The sequence below is a fragment of the Dermacentor variabilis genome, chromosome 10, assembly GCF_050947875.1.
Source record: "Dermacentor variabilis isolate Ectoservices chromosome 10, ASM5094787v1, whole genome shotgun sequence".
Lineage (NCBI taxonomy): Eukaryota > Metazoa > Arthropoda > Arachnida > Ixodida > Ixodidae > Dermacentor > Dermacentor variabilis.
Window position 1 is genome coordinate 32,372,365 of NC_134577.1, and position 5,000 is coordinate 32,377,364.

Sequence of the window (5,000 nt, forward strand, 5' to 3'; positions counted from 1 at the left end):
ACGATCACGTCAGGCATTGTCTCGCGCCGGACTTGACCAAGTCGTGGCTTCAAGCTACGGTACATGCGGGGTTTAGTCCCACGTCCCCTTAGCTATATTGTTCGATGAAACGAAAAATAAAATTGCAGGTACGCCGTTGGCGTCAACGTACCTTTGGTGTCGGAGTCGTTGGGGAATTCGGGAAAGGCGAGATGCGGTAGCGGAGCGTGTCTCTCCGGCGGGACGTCCCTCGTAGGGAAGAGAAGGGAGCGCTCACGGACACACACGGGTGAAATACGGGAACCACGGGAAAGAGAGCGACGTCCGAGTTGTGCGCCTCCGGAGACTTTTCCCGACTCTCCCGAGGGCCACCGGCGGCCACTTTTGTACTCCTCCGGGACGGAGGGAGGAGAAGCGGCGGCGGCCAGGTCACGTGGGCTTCCCTTTTCCCCCATTTTTTCTTCCCCACACTCTCCAAATCCTCTCACTCCACTTCGCTCTTTATTTCTCTCCCGCTCGAACGCACGGCAACGTTCCTTCACTTCTTCAGCCCGATTCTCGGGCTGCTTTTCCTTGTTCTGTTCTATTCCATCCCCGCTATCCCTTGCTTCCCTCCTCCAGAAACCTCTCCCCTTCAACGCCTGCAAGTCCAAGCCCCTCCCTACTTTTTTATGCTCTCTACTCTACTCTAGGCTGTTGTCATTCTTTTTGTATGTTTATTTTGCTCCTTTTGTCTTACGGCTACAAGTTTTCCACTGTGTTAAGGTTTAGATGAACATCTCTACGTCTCGTTTTGTATGTGTTCCTCTGTGCGGCGGTTGTGTGTACTTGTAAATTAAACTGTGATGTTTTCAAGTCCCGAAACCGCCCAGTGGGTTATGAGGCAAGCTACATGTGTAGGGGCTCCGGATAGATTCTAACGACCCGTGGGGTACTCTAATGCTCACCCAAAACACGGTACCCGAGTGGTTCTGCATGCCCCCCCCCCTTCCCACCGAAATGAGGCCGCCGCGACTGGGATCGAACCAACGACCTCGCGCCACGCCGTGGCCACTGAGTTACCGCGGCGGGTATGTGCGTACGCGAAACGTACGCGTGTGTTCAAGATGGCAGCACACGCGTATTGCGTTTCAATGTGTATAGATTAAACGCGCGGTAAAAAATTCAAATACGTTCACGCTACATATATAGGTGACCGGTGCGTCTATACCTTAAACAACGGCAACTTCCGAAAGAGCACGGATATTTCTAATCTTTTTTTTGCCACGCTTAACGTTGTCATGAATCCGAACAAACTTTAAGGGAGAGAATAGATAACGGCGGTAACGAGGTACGTTAAAAGATGTTAAACGACGTCTGGAGCCAAGGTGCATTTCCAGAACACTGAGTGCTGCCTCCGGACCTAACGGAGAGCAAGCGATAACAGCAAGGGCAGCCCGCCTGTTGGCATTAACAAATGTTAAATATTGCCGGTTAACCATGAAAAGTAACAAGAACGTGCACCGGTAATACGATACCTATGGCGTCCGCACCGCAGGCACGTGCGGCACATGCGAGGCAATACGAGCCGCATTCTGGTCGCTGCTGTTGCCGTCGATCCGACTACACTAGACGTCGCATATCGTTTTCTCGTGAGTCGTCTTCAACACATTCTTCTTTCACATCGCTGCTGTAAAGAAAGAAAAAGAAATATAATGCGCTAATTATCAATTCTTTTCCTCAGTTTTGATACACAAATACTCAATATCAGCAGTGAAATTCATTGCTGCTCCATTTAATGTTTCGAAAACTGCAAAAAGAATGTAGCCCACAAATTTTTATTTTACCCTTGTGGGCACGCAAAACAAACCAAAAGAATAAAAATAAAACACAGGAAAAGTGTGACAGACGTAGTCAAAGCGCTGACACTGTCCCTGCGTGTCGTTTTTTTTTTTTCTTTGTGCGCTAAAAGGCCTAAATTGGAATACCAACATGCCCAAACTTCCCCTGTTATAAATTTTAAGCTGGGAGATGGGAGAGTGATAGATTTCGCGGAATATTTTGATTCCCAATTTCTCGGAACTGCTGCTAGGCACAGAGCCTTTGTGAAACGTTTGTGCCACATATGTACGACATACTCAAGGAAAGCATTTAAGATACGACACTAAATACTGGGCAAAGCATTCACCCGATAAAGTACTAAACGCCAAAATTTCCTAAAGCTTCTGAGTACTACAAACAGGAAAAATTATTTCGTTACTTTGAAGACACTGCTTCAGTATGCAGAGCTTTGTTCTGCATCATTGAAACCCTTTATGTTCTCAAACGAAGCAAAGGCCCGAATCACTAAAAACTTTTTGTTCGCCGTCAGAAAGAGAAACTTTTCCAAATTTACGTTGTACGCATGCAGCCTGTTCGTCCTCTTCCTTAAATATATCGTCACCGACATTAAAAAGGTATACGATTGATATATTTGTAAAAGTACCCGAACAAGGAGCACGAAATACCAATAAAAATATTTAATATATATTACTGAATGTTGCTGCGAAAAGGTATATAATTACAGTATTTTGAGCAAAGTATTTCAGTTACGTACAAGCACGTGCATATGCTTTGAGTACTGGGTGCCTTCATTTCTGCCACTACAACACGCCCGCATATTTTCAACAAATAGGAAACATTAGTAATATTTTGTTAACTAGCCACATACTGGCGACTACCGCCCAGATCCTCAAGTGCACGACTGCTGCATGCAGCTCGGCGAGCAAAGCTTATCATTTTATCTCGAATTCCCTATCTTTACCTGATAAATCGTAGCACAAAAAGGCGACAGAATAATACATTACGCAAGAAAATACGGCATAATATACATTAAAGGAGACGATTTTACAAAACACCATGGACCAGAATCGCAGGAGCTTATGTGCAAGCGCATGGAAGGAGGAATCAATTACTGCGTTCAAGATTCCCAAAAGCTTCTTGAATATGGAAAAGACCTAGTTTCATTTCTTCCCATTGGGCGTTCATCGCACACATCTAAAGATAATTTTTCCAACAGCCTTTAGAGCCGAGGATGCTTTCGGCACGAGGCTTGATTAGCTCGAATTTCTTTATTCAAATATGGCGTGAAACCCAGGGAGGCTCTGATTATAGGGAACCGCGAAAGGCAATTCAATCGAATTTGCTGCAGATGAAATAAATCATCAAATTCTAATGAGTAAACTTTGTTTGTTCGCTTGGATACAAGAGAGAAAGCGCGAGAGAGGTAAGGCATGGATGCTAACCAGAGCCGAGTTTCCGGTTTGTTACCCTGCACAGGGGTGGGCATAAGTTCCTTGGATATAAAAAGTAATAATACAAAGGCGGCTTGAATCAGCCTATAAAAATGTTTTCAGCTCCAAAACTACCACAGAGGACGGATATCATAATATATTTAACAACGTCTGATCAAGCGCTCCTGTGATAATCTCCTTACATATACATTTTACGCACTTTACAGCGACTGTTTTAAGGCCCTTTTACAGCCACATCGTGGCTACATCCCGTTATTCAACACAAAAGTGCCAACTCATTAGCACTGTACTGGCGCTCTTTGGCCCCACTTGGCCCTTGCGCCGTATAACCCCGTATATGATCATGATAAAGCGCTCCCTAGAGCGGAGGACACATCTAACCAATTAGTTAACAGTATACGCGAGTTAACGTGAAATCTTAACTTTCAGTGTTCACCATTTTCCTTGCCGAAGTGAAGCTAAAGTATTAAAGGGAGTTTCCATAGCAAAATTTAATACAGACAGTTCGCCAGATTTGGACTTCCTAACACATTACTTTTACACAGCTGCAATATTTGTCTTTACTGCAGGATTACAGATCAGCAAACTTCGCAGGTGGTTACTTTTCTTTCTTAATTTTCGATTTTAGACAATTTCTACATCTGGCACCCTAAATGGAAAATCATCTAGCAACAACCGTCATCATCATCATCAGCCTGGCTACACCCACTGCAGGGCAAAGGCCTCTCCCATACTTCTCCCACTACCCCGGTAATGTGCTAATCGTGGCCACGTTGTCCCTGCTAACTTCTTAATCTCATCCGTCCACCTAACTTGCTGCCGCCCGCTGTTACGCTTCCCTTCTCTTGGAATCCAGTCCGTAACCCTTAATGACCACCGGTTATCTTCCCTCCTCATTAGATGCCCTTTATTTACTTAACTTTACTCAATTTTCTCATTTTAACGCAACACATCACCTGGGAATCAGTTCAGCAGTAGCCTGAGTGCACTTGCGCGTTTCACATTTTGCTCACTCGTAAATAGAAAGTGTAGCAACTACAGAGTCTTCTAATGATATAACATTACGTTCTGGCTATCGTCTTGGTTGTATTATTTGTACGTAGCCTGCGTGGTGTTAATTTTTTGTTATTCACTATCACCTTATCAAACAACGAATCAATCACCTCGCTCACGCATTTTTCATTTATTTCTCTCGGCAACTCTCGCGCGAAATGTGTACATGCTTTTGTTCGCGCTCGAAACTGCTTCATTACGCAACCGTGGTGTTCTCGCCAGCTTCCCACGTGCGAATGACTTGCATCCAGTGCATTTGCAGTCGCTCCCTGCGTGATACTCTCACTTATGCGTTGATACCACGTCAGCCTGAAGAACGCGTACCGAATTTGTTCACAAACGCTCAAGGATTTCAAACTGCGCTCAAATTCGGGGAAAAAAAAGCAAGAACTCAAGGTCACTGTCGGACGGTTACGCCGAATATGAAATGTGCAGCTATCGGGTCAATCGTTGAGGACAACATTCATTTGGGCTAGATGGTGCATACTTGAATTAAGAAGGAACAGCGCCAACGAAGACGATCACAAGTGGGGAGAACGACACTCCTCTATAAAAATGCATGTCCTGTGTCGTTCTCCCCACTTGTGATCGTCTTCGTTGGCGCTGTTCCTTCGTATCGGGTCAATGACCGAAGGATGCGCCTGCTTGCATGCGTGTGTGTCCATTTGCGTGTTGAATATGCGTCCGCTGTATTTG

The 5,000-nt window shown here is 45.2% G+C and overlaps 1 protein-coding gene across 2 annotated transcripts in view; it reads right to left on the reverse strand.

The window, feature by feature from the left end:
• LOC142560263 (crustacean hyperglycemic hormone-like) overlaps positions 1-352 on the reverse strand; it is an 88,377-nt gene extending 88,025 nt beyond the window's left edge. For both annotated transcript variants that reach the window (XM_075672221.1, XM_075672225.1), the window contains exon 1: positions 152-352. The gene's annotated coding sequence lies outside the window, so the exon portion shown is untranslated. The remainder of the gene's footprint in view (positions 1-151) is intronic.
• Positions 353-5,000: the final 4,648 nt, after the last annotated feature.